The sequence below is a fragment of the Pelobates fuscus genome, chromosome 5 (genome assembly GCF_036172605.1).
Source record: "Pelobates fuscus isolate aPelFus1 chromosome 5, aPelFus1.pri, whole genome shotgun sequence".
Classification (NCBI taxonomy): domain Eukaryota; kingdom Metazoa; phylum Chordata; class Amphibia; order Anura; family Pelobatidae; genus Pelobates; species Pelobates fuscus.
Genome location: NC_086321.1, coordinates 21,616,970 through 21,637,183, shown reverse-complemented (window position 1 = coordinate 21,637,183; position 20,214 = coordinate 21,616,970). Strand labels below are relative to the sequence as shown.

The following is a 20,214-nucleotide window of genomic DNA, read 5'->3' as shown; positions in this document are numbered from 1 at the left end:
ATGAATCAGACCAGGGGTTCAAAAGTTAGTAAAGTATCTTTTAAAAACCCTGCCAGCATGGCTTTCCGGCTCAGACCGTTTTTACAGAGCCTTCTCTCCTGGAGAAGTAATCCAATTACCTCCCAGGACAGAGACAGACTCAATTGAGCACATGGGGACACAAAGACAGTAACACAATTTAAAATACATAAAGTCACCTTTTACACATAACACACAGACATTTCACATATCCCCAGATAGCTGGGATCTGAGCGCACAAAACTACCGAATAGCGCGCAGATCCTATTCACACAGTTCAATTGCCATGGAGCCGAAGTCTTTAACTACACGAATGGGCTCCATGGCATAGCTATCTGGGTTAACACATTCACATAAAGTCTGGTCCATAGTCCAAAGGCAAGAGGCGGGCAAGCAGCCCCCTCCAAGGACACGTTACGAGGTCGGTTTCGCCACATGGATGTCTACACACTCGGTCCACTTGTCAGTGAAGACAAGCCTGTCTTTTTACTCATATGTATGTGCAACTTGTAATTAAATTTTGTATATTTCAAACAATTTTGCACTATTCTGCACCTTTTGTTTTTTTGAGGTTCGTGGCTCCTTTGATAAGACCCTCATCCTTGAGGGAAGACAAGCGCATTATTCCTTACATTCCTCGTGGAGCTGTTTATTTTATCCCTTTGTACTTTAACATACATTGTCCTTTTTATTTGTAGATTTATACTATATAAGATTGTGGACACACAGGTTGTATTGTTGCTATCTGGGTGTACTCCATAACCCCCATTCCAGGGGCAGTATTTTGAAGTGTTTGTAAGGTACACTTTTTAGGGTGGTTTATCTTTCTTTCTGCATGTGTATATATAGTAACTCTGTAAAATAATAAAATAATACAATGTGAGCAAGATATTACTTTGCTGCAGAGGGATTTAGATAGACTGGAGGACTGGGCACTCAAATGGCAGATGAAATGTAATGTTGAAAAATGCAAAGTTATGCACTTCGGCGTAAAGAATATACAAGCAACGTATACCCTTAATGGAAGCGAATTAGGGATAACAACACACGAAGAGGACTTGGGAATTGTTATAGACAACAAACTATGCAACAATGTGCAATGTCAATCAGCAGTGGCCAAGGCCAGTAAGGTATTGTCATGCATGAAAAAGGGCATTCATTCTCGAGACGAGAATATAATTGTGCCTCTATATAAATCACTGGTAAGACCACATATTGAATATGCTGTGCAATTTTGGGCACCTGTTCTAAAGAAGGATATTATGGCACTAGAAAAAGTGCAAAGGCGGGCTACAAAATTAATAAAAGGAATGGAACATATCAGCTATGAAAAAAGGTTAACTAAATGTATACCAATTTAGTTTAGAAAAACGTCGCCTGAGAGGGGATATGATAACATTATACAAATATATTCACAAACTGGACTTTACATAGGACATGAGGTCATGTGTTTAGACTGGAAGAAAAGATTTTGTCTAAGGCAAAGGAAATGTGCTTTTTTTACTGTAAGAACAATAAGGATGTGGGATTCTCTGCCTGAAGAAGTGGTTTTATCAGAGTCCATACAGATGTTTAAACAGCTACTAGATGCATACTTGCAAAAACAGAATATTCAAGGATATAATCTTTCAATGTAGGGTAATAACTGCTTTATCCAAGGATTAATCTGACTGCCATTCTGGGGTCAAGAAGGAATTTTTTTCCTAGCTTGTTGCAAAATTGGAAGTGCTTCAAACTGTTTTATTTTTTGCCTTCTTTTGGATCAACAGCAAAAAACAAATGTGAGGAAGGCTGAACTTGATGGACGCAAGTCTCTTTTCAGCTATGTTACTATGTAACTATTTTGTGCTATTCCTTGACTTTGGCCACACTTCAGCCTCTTGATCAATAAATTAGAGTTTATGATTATTGGCTATGAGCAAGGATCATGTGCTTTTTATACATTTGATGATGTTGATTGGTTGTTCCATTGTTTACACTTTTCACTGGTGGTTCACTGGGCTTTATCTGGCTGCTGCCTCATGGTCAGTACAGGGTTGGATGAAGTGCTTTGAATGTTTCCATAGTGCTGATGCTACGGATTAGTAAACACTACAGACTGTTAGAATATGATCTTATATTAAGAGAAGAACCAACGAGTTGCCAAAATTGTAGCTACCTGGTTATTCCTAGTGGGTTTGCAAGAAGCCCTATATTTAAAAACACATGCCTTGGGTTCACGATGCGTCTTTTTGATATTCTGTATAAAATGCACTCAACTAAAAACCAGTAGATACGGGAAGCACAACCCAAGGCATGCAATGCCTAATAATGAAAAGGATATACAGAAATTGTATATCGACTTAAATCTACAAGGCTACAAAAACACCCATCTCAAGAAAAAAAGAGTAACATATGGCCATTGTCTGTCAATTATTGGTAATACGCATTAATAAGCAGTGGTCAAAAATGTATCTTGGAACTCTTGCTTGCCAACATCAATTTTGCCGCTATTGCGAGTTTAGCATGGGCCCGCTGCACACACTCAATTGGGAAAGTTCTCTTCAATCTACGGAGTATGAGTCATGCTTTGAACTGCACATGCGCGGTCCACTTCTCTGTCTATACTATATCACAGCCTGGTTTATTTAGCAATACAACAGGCTGGATGAATTGATATCAGCTGTGATATGGCTGCTATAAATTTATTGAGCAGTTCCAACATGATGATTAGAACTGCAATTTGGGAATAAAATACGTATCGGATTAGGGTGTCTTAACTTGAAATGTGTGCTTTAAAATATGGTCACTTTTTTTACCTACACTAAACCTTTAATCAAAGACCTTTGTTGAGGAGTCATAGAAAGATATGTAAATGGATGAATGCCGGTGGGTGTTAAATCATATGGCTTAGTTTTGGGTGAGAGAATCTTGCATGTCACGTGGCATATAATGTCTGGTTTCTAAATGACGGAGAAATGTCCGTTTTACAAAATACTTTAAATTAATTATTTTATAGTCAAAATGATGTGTTAAACAGCAAAGAGTTCCCATTGATGTGACAAAAAATATAATAAAGTCCTATTGATATCAGAAACGCAGAAAAGTAATATTTCTGGATAGGGCAGTGGAAATGGTGTGTAAGAGACACAAACAATGGTCAGTAAGTGGAATTCTTCCGCAGCTAACTTGTAACAGGGCCAATAAATGATTTTATTAAAAATTAAAACAGTATGTTTATAGACCATTTTAATAAAATGCTTGAGGCAAGCATGTTCTTATCATCAGTTATTGTGGAGATCCCATGATGCGGAACATTAGTTTTCATTATTCTACACTTTTTTTTTATTGTTCCTATTTTTTTTTATTATTTAAACCACATACGCTGCTTAAAATGCTGGCATTCGACATTTGATTATAAAAAGCTTACGAAGCATGGAGAGAATGATATGATTCTGTCATCCCTTTCAAAGCTGACCAGCAATGTTTTAAAAGATTTATCCTTTTTTTTTCCATGCAGCACTATGAATTATATCTTTTTTTCTTTGCTATCTGCACATTCACCTTGTTTAGCCTGTAGGTGAAGAAATTAAAACTGTTTTGGCATTCTCCACCATTGTAAAAATTGAAGTTGCCTGCAGAGGCAAATAAAAAAAAATCCAGAGACATCCTGGGAAAAGCAGTGCTTTGATATGCTTTCTCATCCATGACAAAAGAGATTTCAAATAATAATAAGTGTGAGAAACTACAGTTTCTCTTTGACCACTGGTGTAGGAAACCGGGGTGTATAGCACAGCTGGACAAAAAGGAGAAGCATAGTGAGACGATGAATGGAAACACGAGACACCCATGGAGTCTGCTCAGTCCTTGAGGAACAGCTTTCACGAAGATTATTAAACAGAATCAAACGGGACTTTCTGACAGAAGTAATAATTAATATCACTGATTTATTTTTACAGAATTCATTTTAAGTACAGTACTCCTTATAAAGATGGCTTTCATATAGTTCTCATTTGTACGTTTCTTACAGTAACTGTGCTCACCTAGCCTGAACACAGAAACCTTCTATAGATAGGTTTTAAGTGTATTGTTATTGTAGCGGACCACCTGGTAACTCGACCGGGTCACCTTAGCTATTTCCCTTCCTTCAGCTGAACAGGAACCATTTAGGATATAAAGAGACCCATTTTCCCACAGCAACTGGATGACACACAGTTCTGGAGGTACATCAACCACTTTATTGGCCACTTACGGCTTTTAACCCCTTATGACCGGAGGGCGTACTATTACGTCCTTTTTAAAGCGGCTCTTAACGCCGCAGGGCGTAATAGTATGCCCTCCGGTTTTTAGTAACTTACCCGGTCGCCGGCGGTCCCACGCCGGCGATCGCGGTTGGGGGGACTCCCAGGGAGCCCCCCCGCGGCAGATCTTCCTCCTCCGGTCCCCTCCAGTCATGTGAGAGTGAGGTCCTTGCGAGGACCTCACAATCACATGGCCGGTATAGCTGGCTTCTGTATTGCCAGCAGGGGGACTAACTGTAATGACAGTTGGTCCCCCTGCTGGCTGAAAATAAAATCAAATAAAGTTAAAAGTGTTAAAAAAATATATATATATATACTTAGATCATATATATATATTATATATATATGATCTAAGTATATATATACACATATACACACATACACATACACTGTCTAGGTGTATTTTAATATTAATATGTATATAATTATATATATATATTAATATCAAATTACACGTAGACTGATACTGATTAAATATATATATATAATTATTGTTATATATATATTTATAAATAATATAAAAAAAATATGTAAATACGTAAAAAAATAAAAAAAATAATTAAAAATAAAATATTAAAAAATATATAGATGTGTTTTATTTCGTTCTAACTGTATTGTGATATTAATATATATATATTTATATCAAAATACACGTAGAACGAAATAATATATATATCTATATACATAAATATATACGTATATATCACTATATATATACCTATATATAAATAAAAATATTTAAAAAAAAAAATATATATATATATATATATATATAAGTATATATACACATATGTATATATATACATATATTAATTCTACACATATATTTATGTAATAATTTTACATAATTAGGTATCCTAATTAATTACAATTAGCGGGACCTGCCTGACCACCTATGCCGAAAGTATAGGGAATTTGATTTGCTAGCACAATAGTTAACCCTATAACTTTCCAAGACACCATAAAACCTGTACATGGGGGGGGGGGGGTACTGTTTTACTCGGGAGACTTCGCTAAACACAAATATTAGTGTTTCAAAACAGTAAAATGTATTACAACCATGATATCGCCAGTAAAAGTGACGTTTTTTGCATTTTTCACGCACAAACAGCACTTACATGGACGATATTATTGCTGCAATACTTTTTACTGTTTTGAAACACAAATATTTGTGTTCAGCGAAGTCTCCCGAGTACAACAGTACCCCTCATGTACAGGTTTTATGGTGTTTTCAAAAATTACAGCGTCAAATATAAGGCTTGTGTTTCATTTTTTTCACATTAAAATTCGCCAGATTGCTTACGTTGCCTTTATGACCCTATGGTAGCCCAAGAATGAAAATTACCCCTATGATGGCATACTATTTGCAATAGTAGACAACCAAAGGTATTGCAAATGGGGTATGTCCAGTCTTTTTTAGTAACCACTTAGTCACAACCACTGGCCAAAATTGGCGTTTTTTGCATTTTTCACACACAAACAAATACTAACGCTAACTTTGGCCAGTGTTTGTGACCAACTGGCTACTAAAAAAGACTGGACATCCCTTATTTGCAATACCTTGGGTCGTCTACTATTGCAAATGGTATGCCATTATGGGTGTAAATTTATTTCCTGGGCTACTATACAGTCTCAAAGGCAACGTAACCAATCTGGCGAATTTCAATTTCAAATGTAACACGCTATATTTGATTTTTTGAAAAAATTTGAATACACAAGGACAAACTATTTATATAACTCCAACATATTCCGCAGCTCTTTTCAGTTATAGAACGGGGATAATTGACAGCAAATAAATTACATACAGAATACTCAAATGAGCTTACAATCTCTAAAATTATTTATCTATGAAATTACGAAGTCAGTAGTGATGTCGCGAACATAAAATTTTCGGTTTGCGAACGGCGAACGCGAACTTCCGCAAATGGGCGAACCCGGCGAACCGCCATAGACTTAAATAGGCAGGCGAATTTTAAAAACCCACAAAAAAAGCCCTAAAGGCCCCCACCCCTGAGCGGTGGGTGGGGGTCCTAAATAAAGAAAGGGGGGGGACCTACTGTCCTCCCCCCGGCCCCCACCCCTGAGCAGTGGGTGGGGGCCCTAAAAAAACAATAAGGGGGGACCTACTGTACTCCCCCCAGCCCCCACCCCTGAGCAGTGGGTGGGGGCCCTAGATAATGGTGGGGGGTGACCTACCGTCCTCCCCCCGGCCCCCACCCCTCAGCGGTGGGTGGGGGCCCTAGATAATAATGGTGGGGGGGACCTAACCCCCCCGGCCCCCACCCCTGAGTGGTGGGTGGGGGCCCTAGATAATAATGAAGGGGGGGACCTACCGCCCCCCCCTGAGCGGCGGGTGGGGGCCCTAAAAAAACAATAAGGGGGGACCTACTGTCCCCCCCCCCCCCGGCTCCCACCCCTGAGCGGCGGGTGGGGGCCCTAAATGAAAATCCCCCCCAAATCAAAGTGACTAGGGGTCCCAAGCTCTAGTAACCCCCCCCCCCCCACCCAAATACAAGCTACCCCCTATCTACTCCCCTCACCCTAAAAATAGTGAGGGGGAATAACATAACTAACCTGTAAAAAAAAAAAAAAAAAAAACTTACCATTTGACGTCTTCTTTTTTCTAAAATCTTAATTTTTCAGCCCCAAAAAAGGCCAAATAAAAAGCCATCATACCCGACGAACTTAAAATAAAATAAAAAACCAGAGCGCAAAAAAAAAAAAACAGACGAAAAAGAAAAAACCCGAGCGCAAAAAAATAATCCATCTTCACCCATGGAGGGCTCCGCGCAGACTGAGCTACGCAGGGCGGGGGGAGACTTATAAAGCCTTGCCCCGCCCTGCAATTAGGCTAAGAACACTCTGATTGGTGGGTTTAAGCCAATCAGAGTGCTCTTTGTCATTTTACACAGCGTGGGAAAGTATTTAGTGAATATTCCCCTGTATAACAATGTTTGGCATTTAGTGAATATTCCCCTGTATAACAATGTTTGGTATTTAGTGAATTTTCCCCGTATAACAATGTTTGGCATTTAGTGAATATTCCCCTATATAACAATGTTTGGTATTTAGTGAATATACCCCTATATAACAATGTTTGGCATTTAGTGAATATTCCCCTATAACAATGTTTGGCATTTAGTGAATATACCCCTATATAACAATGTTTTTCATTTAGTGAATATTCCCCTATATAATAATGTTTGGCATTTAGTGAATAGTCCCCTGTATAACAATGTTTGGCATTTAGTGAATATTCCCCTATAACAATGTTTGGCATTTAGTGAATATTCCCCTGTGTAACAATGTTTGGCATTTAGTGAATATTCCCCTGTATAACAATGTTTGGTATTTAGTGAATATTCCCCTGTATAACAATGTTTGGTATTTAGTGAATATTCCCCTATATAACAATGTTTGGCATTTAGTGAATATTCCCCTATATAACAATGTTTGGCATTTAGTGAATATTCCCCTATATAACAATGTTTGGTATTTAGTGAATATTCCCCTATATAACAATGTTTTGCATTTAGTGAATATTCCCCTACATAACAATGTTTGGTATTTAGTGAATATTCCCCTATATAACAATGTTTGGCATTTAGTGAATATTCCCCTATATAACAATGTTTGGCATTTAGTGAATATTCCCCTATATAACAATGTTTGGCATTTAGTGAATATTCCCCTGTATAACAATGTTTGGCATTTAGTGAATATTCCCCTGTATAACAATGTTTGGTATTTAGTGAATATTCCCCTATAGAACAATGTTTGGTATTTAGTGAATATTCCCCTATATAACAATGTTTGGCATTTAGTGAATATTCCCCTGTATAACAATGTTTAGTACTTAGTGAATATTCCCCTGTATAACAATGTTTGGTACTTAGTGAATATTCCCCTGTACTTAATCCACCAATCAGAGTGTTATGAGTCAAATTATACAGCGTGGGAAAATTCCACAGAACTTTCCCACGCTGTGTAAAATGACACAGAGCACTCTGATTGGTGGAGCTAGAGTTCACCTCACGACCACCAGGGAATCCCACTGGACCACCAAGGAACGAAATATGTCTCCCGTCCTCCCAGTAAAGGTAAGAAGGGAGTGGGGACATAAAGTATATTAATTTTATTAAATAAAAAAATTAATTAAAATCCTCCCTACCCCCCCCCCCCATACAAACACTACACACACTGCCCTTATACAAACACTGCCCCCCCATACACACACTACACACACTGCCCCATACAAACACTGCCCCCATACACACACTACACACACTGCCTCACAAACTACACACACTGCCCCACAAGCACTGCCCCCATACACACACTTTCTTTCCGCTTAACTTTCTTTACTCACTCCATAGCAGCAAAGAAAAAAAACAGTAAAAACAAAGAACCAATCATAGTAAGTCAGAGTATATACAAGTCCAGGCATAGCCAATCATTTCCTCTTTCTTTGCTGCTCCATCACAAGTAACAGGTCAGAGTACTACTTATGTAATGTTATATAGATATACATCTATCTATCTATCTATCTATATATATATATATATATATATATATATATATATATATATATATATATGCTACGGTATATTGTATATTGTTCTCACTGGGGGTGGTAGGGGGTCCATTACCAGGTCTCAGACTAATGTACAGTACTATCCTGCATGTTTTTACCTCATAATTATCCCCTCAGGCTACTCTCATAATCGGAGGCAGCCTGTCAGGATATTTCCCCCCTCCTTTTCCCTGGTGGCTACGTTCGCCAACTTTTTCCCTTATACTGCCCGAGATATTCACACAACTCCTGTGTGAACAGAACGGGCTTACCTGTCAGTCTCTTCATTTACCTGTCAGAGCATTCTGATTGAATGGCTTAAACCCACCAATCAGAGTGCTCTGAGCTTAATTGCAGGGTGGGGCAAGGCTTTATAAGCCTTCCCCCGCCCTGCAGAGCTCAGTCTGCGCGGAGCTCTCGCCGGGTGAAGATGGATTATTTTTTTTATTTTTTTTTTTATTGCGTCGGTTATTATGGATATTTATTTGGCCTTCTTTGGGGCTGAAAAAAGAAGATTTTAGAAGAAAGAAAACATTGAATGGTAATTTTTTTTTTTTACAGGATCTTAGTTAAATGTCCCCCCCACATTATTTTTAGGGTGAGGGGGGCAGGTAGGGGGATCATTTTTTTGAGAGGGGGGGGTGAGGGGGTGACCAGGGATTTGGGGACCCCTAGTCACCTGGGGGGGACATTTTTTTAGGGCCCCCACCCGCCGCTCAGGGGTGGGGGCCGGGGGGGAGGACAATAGGCCCCCCCTATTGGTATTTAGGGCCCTCACCCGCCTCTCAGGGGTGGGGGCCGGGGGAGAGGACAATAGGTCCCCCCATTGATATTTAGGGCCCCCACCCGCCGCTCAGGGGTGGGGGCCAGGGGGGAGGACAATAGGTCCCCCCCTTTGGTATTTAGGGCCCCCACCTGCCGCTCAGGGGTGGGGGCCGGGGGGAGGACAATATGTTCCCCCCTATTGGTATTTAGGGCCCCCACCCGCCGCTCAGGGGTGGGGGCCGGGGGGAGGACAATAGGTTCCCCCCCCCATTTGTATTTAGGGCCCCCACCCACCGCTCAGGGGTGGGGGCCAGGGGGGAGGACATTAGGTCCCCCCCCAAATTTGTGTTTAGGGCCCCCACCCACCGCTCAGGGGTGGGGGCCAGGGGGGAGGACAATAGGTCCTCCCCACTTTTTTTACTTTAGGGCCCCCACCCGCTCAGGGAGGGGGGATCCTTTTTTTTTTTTTAAACAGTAACAGGGGGCGGACCGAACATCGCATATGTTCGCCATCTGTGGCGAACGCGCGATGTTCGCCAGCGAACCGTTCGCCAGCGAACCGTTCGGGACATCAATAGAAGTCAGTTTTAAAATAAGTGAACAAAATTCTCAAATAAAAAGAACTTTAACTCACCGAGACGGAAGAAGTCTAAAGCTATTTTTTTTTTTTTTTTTAGCTTTTTAGTTTTCAAAAATATATGGCCCTAAAGAATGAAGCTGAAAGAACTATATATCACAATATACAAACAGGGATACACTGGGAGGTGGATTGACATTTATTGAAAATAAAATAATTGACACAAGTTTGTCTTTATACAAAATATACCAATTATGGTAGCAGATTCTCAGAATAGGTTGAACATTCAGCGTTTGCTGAATATAGTATGTTCCGAACAACAGGAGCGAGTCTCACCCTTACACCGCACTGTTTATCCTCATCTCCCCCAGTTCACTCTGCTAAATGTGCTACCAGGTAAAATAAATTGTTCATGAATCATTTCCTGGAACAAAAACATTAAAATAACAAGAAAGTTCGATCTTACTGAAAAGAACAGACATTTCTTTCAAGCAAGGTCATTTTCTATAGTGAATTGCTATTATATGAAATATGTGGTATTACATGGAGTTCAATTTTGTTGTATTTTTAACGTAACAAGGATACAGGAATACAGGATATAATTATACCTTTTATCTGAAGAGGGCACGTTCCCTCCAATAGGTAGAACTTGCTTACAATGAACACGCATGTGGATCTTATATGTATCAATATGGATCTAAACACATTACTTGTTATTACATATGGCACTCATTCAAGCAAACAAAAAGGAATAAGAGACAAGTATTTATGGCAGACTTTTTTTTCACAATTCCACATTCTGTACATTTACTGACATTGATTGCGTTGTTGGACATATTGTATGGAAATCAACAAAGGATAAAGGCTTAAAATAATATTGATGGCAAAAACCTATATTGTATTTTTGACAACCAAGTATTGATAGTGAGCATTGACCATTGTTGTTTTCTTTATATTTCAAATGCTGTGTAATTCTTATACTGTATAGTGCAATGGAAGTATGCTACTAAAACCAGAACCCTCGGAAATCTTCTTGTATCGATAACCTTCTTTACCTACTCCATCTTGATAAACTTGTAAATAAAATATCCCATTAGGACCAGTCACGATAGAATAATGTGAGGTTTCATAGAGTCTGGACCACGACTAACATTATTCTAATCAATATGTAGATTCAGATCTAGCAGAACTGCCTGTTGACGCGCCCAGAGGGTAATAGTGTAAAATAGTGTGAATTCTTGGGTGACTTCATTGTATATTGGTATATTTTAAAACTAAGGGATTTATGTAAAACGTAATGTTATAAAAAGATTCATTAAACTAAAATAGCTCTGCTTCTGAACCGGCCATCTACAACTGCTGTGTAATTCCTATGATGTACATTTTACATTGCAAGTACTGTGTTCTGATATCACAGTCATCAGAAATCTTCACACATCAATAACTTTTCCCTTTTTCATTAAAAGTTTTTCATCTGACTTTTTTTTAACTCTTTATCAATTAAATAAAAGTGATAATAAGGAATAAACCATTGGGTTTGTAAAAGATTGCAAATAAAATAAAATGTCCCATTATGTTTGTAACTCCAGCCATAATAGGATATTGTAAGATTTGATATAGTCTGGACTATGACTTAACATTGCTCTACAAATAACTGGTAATCATTATGATGTGTCAAAGTGTCTTTAAATTAGGACCATGCTACATTTACAGCGTCTTTCAATGCCAGAAATCACAGAAATCTTTTCCTGATGTTCAGCAATTTATTTGCCAAACGGTCATGTTTAGAGCGTGTCAACGGAACCCCTGTTACGAGTAGGTAAAAATTCCCTTAAACAGTTGAAAAAGTGATCTTCCCTTCACGGTATACGGCATATAATTCAATTGCATCCTGGAAATAAAGTGCTGATTGTATTAATGTGAAGCTCTTTAGCCCGAAGGTATTTTAAAAATAAACACTGATACCTTTACCTAAATACTGCATGGATGTGGAAAACATATGGAGCGAGGCAAACCAAGCATTGTGAGGATAGTAATAATATATATATACACACTATAAAAACAAAAACAGCCACTCACAATGAATTGCTACATAAACGCAGTATATGCTGTTTGGGGGTAACTATATAAATAAATATCTATCTTCAGATGTCTATATTATATCTACCTACACATAAAGCATAACTGTTTGATTTTCAAGCAACTCTATTGATTAAAGGAACAATCCAAGCACTGCAACTAATACATACAATTGTATTATTGTTATTATTATTGCCATTTATATAGCGCCAACAGATTCCGTAGATTCCATACCATATTTTGAGGGGGGGGGGGGGGGGGGTGAGGAGGGGGGCGGGTTTAACTACAAATAGGACAATTACAAGAAAACCTACAGGGACTATAGGTTGAAGAGGACCCTGCTCAAACCAGCTTACAGTCTGTAGGATAGCAACAAATGGGAACATTACAGCTCATTCTATCTTTAATTCAGTGTATTATAATACCCTTATGTAATCATAACTTACTGTATTATTAAAGCTTATTGTATCATTACAGCTTATAGAGACACTCTTGGCACTAGAAACACTTCCTCTCATTGCATTTAGTGCTTTGAGTCCCCTAGCCCTGACCCTCTCTTCAGTGCTAAATCATTTTTGAATGGTTTGAAAGAACACTGAATGAGGGAACCAAGCTTAGGCATTAATCTGATCGGTACTTCAATAAGATGAAGAGGTCATCTGCATAACGTGGCCCTTTATTGTATAATGACAGCTTATTGCATTATCAGTGCTCAATGTACTATTACAGCTTATTGTATGGTTACAGTGTATTGTATTATTACAGCTTATTGTACTATTACAGCATATTGCACTATTACAGCGTATTGCATTATTACAGCTTATTGCATTATTACAGCTTATTGCATTATTACAGCTTATTGCATTATTACAGCATATTGCACTATTACAGCTTATTGAATGATTACAGCTTATTGTATGATTGCATTGTATTGCACTATTAGAGCTTATTGAATGATTACAGCTTATTGTATGATTGCATTGTATTGTACTATTACAGCTTATTGTACTATTACAGCATATTGCACTATTACAGCTTATTGTACTATTACAGCTTATTGTATTATTACAGCGTATTGTATGGTTAGAGTGTATTGTACTACCGGTATTACAGTATATTGTACTATTACAGTGTATTGTATTATTACAGCTTATTGTATGGTTACAGTGTATTGTACTATTACAGCTTATTGTACTATTTCAGCGTATTGTACTATTTTAGCTTATTGTATTACAGCGTATTGTAGTATTACAGCGTATTGTACTATTACAGCGTATTGTACTAATACAGTGTATTGTACTAATACAGTGTATTGTATTATTACAGTGTATTGTACGATTACAGCGTATTGTACTATTACAGCTTATTGTATTACAGCGTATTGTAGTATTACAGCGTATTGTACTATTACAGCATATTGTACTAATACAGCGTATTGTACTAATACAGTGTATTGTATTATTACAGTGTATTGTACGATTACAGCGTATTGTACTATTACAGCTTATTGTATTACAGCGTATTGTAGTATTACAGCGTATTGTACTATTACAGCATATTGTACTAATACAGCGTATTGTACTAATACAGTGTATTGTACTAATACAGTGTATTGTATTATTACAGTGTATTGTACGATTACAGCGTATTGTACTATTACAGCTTATTGTATTACAGCGTATTGTAGTATTACAGCGTATTGTACTATTACAGCATATTGTACTAATACAGTGTATTGTACTATTACAGTGTATTGTATTATTACAGCTTATTGTATGGTTACAGTGTATTGTATTATTACAGCGTATTGTACTATTACAGCTTATTGTACTATTACAGCTTATTGTACTATTTCAGCGTATTGTACTATTTCAGCTTATTGTATTACAGTGTATTGTAGTATTACAGCGTATTGTACTATTACAGCGTATTGTACTAATACAGTGTATTGTACTATTACAGCGTATTGTACTATTACAGCGTATTGTACTAATACAGCGTATTGTACTAATACAGTGTATTGTACTATTACAGTGTATTGTATTATTACAGTGTATTGTACGATTACAGCTTATTGTATTACAGCATATTGTAGTATTACAGCGTATTGTACTATTACAGTGTATTGTAATATTACAGCTTATTATATGATTACAGTGTATAGCACTATTACAGCTAATTGTACTATTACAGTGTATTGCACTATTACAGCTTATTGTACTATTACAGCTTATTGTATTATTAAGTGTATTGTACTATTACAGCTTGAACCGCAGTTAACTCTCTCAGTGTCATCTAACTGACATAGGTTAACCGTAAGAGAGTCAGTATAAATTGCAGTGTGAGCATGTGTTTATCCCTGTCTGCTTAACCCTGCATCCCTACAACTAGTTTAAATCCCTTGCAGTTCTGCACGTCCCAAGTTGACTCACAGACTCCCATCCACAGTCATAGCTTACACAGACTCAGCAGTCCTTTTTACTCATATCTCACAGTGACGAGTGAGGGGTGAGATAATAAATCAGGAGATTGTGATGGTGGTTCCTTGACACTTGGAGCCGCCAGCAGACTCCTTCACCAGCTAGGTTTATGGTATGGTTTCCTAATAATTAAATGACAGACAGACCTCGAACATTGCGCTTGTTAATGCTATTGAACAAGATACTGAAAATCAAACCGAGGTGCAGGATCTATCCGATGCAAAGGGAAAGTGTGCCCGGGTTGTACTTTCAGTAATACTGCTACCGTATATACTCGAGTATAAGCCGACCCGAATATAAGCCGAGGCCCCTAATTTTACCCCAAAAAATTGGGAAAACTTATTGACTCGAGTATAAGACTAGGGTGGGAAATGCAGCAGCTACTGGTAAATTTCTAAATAAAAAATTATTTTAATTGAATATTTATTTACAGTGTGTGTATGAATGCAGCGTGTGTGTATGAGTGCAGCGTGTGTGTATGAGTGGAGCGTGTGTGTATGAGTGGAGCGTGTGTGTATGAATGCAGCGTGTGCGTACGAATGCAGCGTGTGCGTATGAATGCGGCGTGTGTGTATGAATGAGTGCAGTGTGTGTATGTGTGCAGTGTGTGTGTGTGTATGTGTGCAGTGTGTGTATGAATGCTGTGTGTGTGTGTGTGTGTGTGTTGCAGAGCCTTGGTGGGGAGTGGGCAATTTTTTTTATTTTAATATTTTTTTATAATTAATTTTTATTATTTTATTTAATTATTATTTTTTTATTATTTTAATATTTATTTTTTTATTATTTTATTGGTAATATTTATTATTTTCTTTTTTTTCGTCCCCCCTCCTGCTTTATACATAGCAGGGAGGGGGGCTCCTTCCCTGGTGGTCTAGTGGCATTGGTAGTTCAGTGGGGGGGGGGGGGGTTGGGGGGGCTGTGAGAGAGCGTTACTTACCTCTCCTGCAGCTCCTGTCAGCTCTCTCCTCCTCTGCGCCGGTCCGTTCAGCTCTTCTGTCAGCTCACACTGTAAGTCTCGCGAGAGCCGCGGCTCTCGCGAGATTTACACTGGGAGCTGACCGAGGTGCTGAACGGACGGCGCGGAGGAGGAGAGAGCTGACAGGAGCTGCAGGAGAGGTAAGTTACAGCTCTGACAGCCCCTGTCTGTATTATAGCAATGCAAATTGCCATAATACAGACATTGACTCGAGTATAAGCCGAGTTGGGGTTTTTCAGCACAAACAATGTGCTGAAAAACTCGGCTTATACTCGAGTATATACGGTAATCATAATATATCTCCTATCCAAACACGTAGACGAAGGGAGGGGTACAGTAACATGGCGCACAGAGGCACAGGATCTATCCAATGCAAAGGATAGATTGTACTTTCAGTAATTATAATATATCTCCTATCCAAACACGTAGACGAAGGAAGGGGTACAGTAACATGGCACACAGAGGCACACGGTTTGTCAACATACAACATTTATAATGTAACATAATGCATCGAAAGCTTTTAAAGAGCACACGATATCACAGCAGGAAACACAGACAAACAGCATGAACTTCATGTTTTAGTTGTCAGCGTGTCAAATACGGAACGTTTTAATGTTGGAAGAAATAGCATTGAATGGAAGCAAGTAAATGAACAATTGTCAGATGTCACGCATAGAAGCAAAGCATATTCTAATGTAGGAGCACATTTTTTAGTTATTCAATATTTCTTTTAAAAATCAACATTATTTGATGCTCTGCTTAAAATGCTTTCCTCCCAATATTTGGTAGTATGTGACTGGGATGGGGGATGAGGGACTGTGGAGGGACACCAGGGAACAAAATTAGGATGGTATTATAGGAGCCTAAAACAGGGACTGTTCTGCTGAAAGTGGGACAGTTGGGATGGCTGAACATGTTTAAAGGTGCATAGTTGGTTGAGGTTGGGATGAGAGTAAGGCTTTCCCTGCCATTTAGTTTGCCATTAAAGTGTGTGTGCTATCCTGGTAAGCATAGCAGCCACAGATGCCGAAATCCATAAAAATACCAAACAGATTTTTTTGTGAGTAGTAATGATCTGAATAGATGCTCTGTAGGGGGAATAAAGATGAAGGCGGAGGGGGCGGAGTCTGACCGCCAAGCTGAACGGATGTGTGGGGAAGGAGCTCCTGCTGGGCGACCCGAAAATAGGGCAATATCGCCGGCTTCACAGCCTCAAAGACCCACCAAAGTGTACTACCCACGTCGGGGGTGCACCGGGGAATCGGGGGATACCTCTCTGGAGCCTGTTGGGGCGCACAGACCGGGCCGTACCGTGAGGCCTACAGGAGTAGGAGCTGGGGAGAGGCGGCCGCTCTCTACAGCACAAGGCACCCCAAGACTCGATACCGACTCCCTAACCCCCCCCCCCCCCGCCCCCTGGACCGGCGGGGGTCATCCCGGTCCCAGCTAGACAAGCGGGCAAAAGCCACAAAACGAGCAGAGAGAGCCAGGACAACGGGCAGTAGCAAAAAACTGCTGGAACTTACCCAAGATGGCTACCCAACGAAAGCAATGCAAGCAGAACGCGGGCGCCCAGGCCCACACGCACCCCGTGGAGGCTCTTGACCGGCTCTGCTCGACCCTCTGTATGCTGCTGCGAGACAAGGGTATGTCCTACCACCATGCCGCTCGGACGGTGGCCTCGTGGATTCGCCCGGTGACCCGCCGGCGCCACTATGGAACCCCACTACGGGCCTTTGGAGCAGCCACCCGACCACGTAGGCCCCGACACGCAGGAGGGCGAGGAGTGAAGCTAGCCGACCCGGGCACAAGCATCTACCTGCATCAGCACAGTAAGGAGGATGCCAAGCAGACTAAAAGGCCCTGCAACATATCAAAGCAAGGCACACCGGACAAACGAGTAACCACGCGGCGACCCAGGGCTGCAGACAACCGCCACGTGGCGACACAGGAGGCACCCCAGTTACACCGAGCCAGGACCAAGCACCCACTGAGGGAATCCAACTACCCTGCAAATGGATCTGAACTGTGTCTGACAGCCATGGGCATAGGCTGAGTAGTACGAGCACAAGGGGACACTTGATATGTCAGGGCAAAGATTTGCTGTTCCCTCTTACACGCACAGCTCTGATATAGCATAGCAGCATGTGTTCTGATATACTGTTTTATACATATACTACTGTTATACCCACTCGATCATACTACCGTTTGTCACACAATTCTTAAAAGACCTGGTGGTTTCCTCTTATTAAGTAATGCTTAGCATCCTTAATCCCTTAGCCTGTGTGGTCTAAGCAACAACCTTAATGTTTATGAAAAGTGTATATTTGAAAAAGTTTGTGCTAGGTATTATAAGTTCCCAATCCTACTGCTTATTCTAATTACAATATCTGAGCCTGTTGCTCTGCTGCCTCCTGATGGAAAACTCATGCCTGCAGAAACCCATTATTAAAAGAGTCCTTAACTCGCGTCCCACGACAAAACGCATCTCTATGTTATGTTACTCACAACATCTGCCCTGCAAGAATGCCGACTTAGTTATGTTAAACGACAGTTATCTTGATGCATTTCTAGTAGTCCACTAGACCAATTATAAATCTGCCAAGCTTAGCGTGATTAAACCAATCTATTATTGTTATAAAGCTTGATATCTCTATGTGCTTACATAAAATGTATATCGATGTATCAACGTTACATTAATTAAGCTGGATAACCGAGACATACATTTTAATCCATCTGTTTGAATAACCCAATGTTTTAAGCTTGTTTAAAAAATATAAAATGAGGCTGATAATCCAAGGAGATTTTGTAACCTGTTATGACGATATTTGCCTGTATAACCCCTGCAAGTCTCCCTCTCTTTATTCTGTACCACCATAACCATATGCCTCAATAAAAGAAAGATTGACAAAAAAAAAAAAAAAAAGATGAAGGCGGAGGCTGCACGGCCGGTGTGAGGGATAGAGGGAGAAAGGAAAATATAAAAAGGAAAAAACATAACAGAAATGTAGTTATAGCAAAAAAAATATATTTGACAACTTTTCAGCTGGCTACAAATGTAGCAAAGAATAAGCTTACCTAATTACCTATAACGAGATATACTAAATCAGCTTGATGGAGATCACACGCATTGCGCGCGCTTTGCTTTAATTAAACAAACATCAAAACAATGCTTCCACGTACTTAACCGGTAACATGGTTAGCTAAGGTTACTGAATACTGCCAGCTCTTGAAGAAATAAAGCTTTACGTCGATTTTTTCCCCCAGCTGTGTCAGATTCTGTGACCTACAAATATAATATAATACAGCCTGCTTTCAAGTGGGGAACAACTCGACTGAGCTCCTGAGACCACAGACCTGCAGGCCAGAGACATCTCATCCAATGTGGGCTGTCAGCAATGGAATCTCATGCATTGAAACAGAGCTGTATTCTAATTCGCCATCACGTTCGTTGCAATGTATCTCTCCAGGTCACATGGTGGCCATTTCCAGAGCTGATGACATTAAGCACGTTTGCAAATAAAACATTGATATTTAATCGAAGAAGAAAAAAGGGGCAAATGAAAATGACAAACTTTAGAGCTTAACATTTAGAATCAGAGAAAAGCATACGTCTGCAATTTAGCAAAAGTAATTGAAAAACAGGGGTGGGGGGGTGGGGGGGGGGGAAAGAAAGGCTTAATATATATATATATATTTATTGTTGACATCAGCTTCTGAATAGCTTAGCTATTTTAGATTTAAGATTTCATTGCTGGTGGCTAAATTGTTGTTGTATTGTTATGGAAAAATATATTGCTGGAGTGAATGCTGGGGGCTACTGACAGCACTGATTCTTGTCACAAGGTACCGTTACAAAATGATCCTGTTTAGTAGACATTACTGTGCAGCATCAGCAACTACAACGTTTGAAAGTACACTCGCCATAGATGCTCCCTTCCTTAAGTTACTAAAATAGCAAAGTAAATATATGAAGTAATGGTCAGATGGCTAAACAAACATGTATGGACAGACTGATAAGACAGACTAACATACATATATGAATTGCAGGATATACAGATCAACTAGAAGCTTGAAAGACAGACACACACAAACAGTAATGTATTAGAACACATTTAGACATGGCTGAAAAATGATACAGAAAAAAGAGGATCACTCTGGAAAATAAGGTATATAGTGTCCCCCAGTGATCATACACCCTGGGAAGAAAGTTGTGTTGTGTAGGTGATAACGTAGCGACGCTGTACCATGCATTCAGTGCTGATTTGGGGGAGGTCTGCACAAACCTCATGCAATATTGGCACAGAACGTAGTTAGTTTTTAAGTTTTATATAGTTTTGCTCCATAAGTAATGGGGGTGGGGAATTCCTATTGACTGATGTCTGGGTCAAGTAGATCTGGTCACAGGACAGGCAGAATACTGTGGGCCTCTATCCTCGTCACAGTTAAACTACAGGACTGCTGCT

The 20,214-nt window shown here is 39.6% G+C and overlaps 1 protein-coding gene across 3 annotated transcripts in view; it reads right to left on the bottom strand.

Moving 5' to 3' along the window:
- The window catches only part of FBXL17 (F-box and leucine rich repeat protein 17), a 532,799-nt gene that overhangs the window by 120,822 nt on the left and 391,763 nt on the right, over nucleotides 1–20,214 (bottom strand). The window lies entirely within an intron of this gene.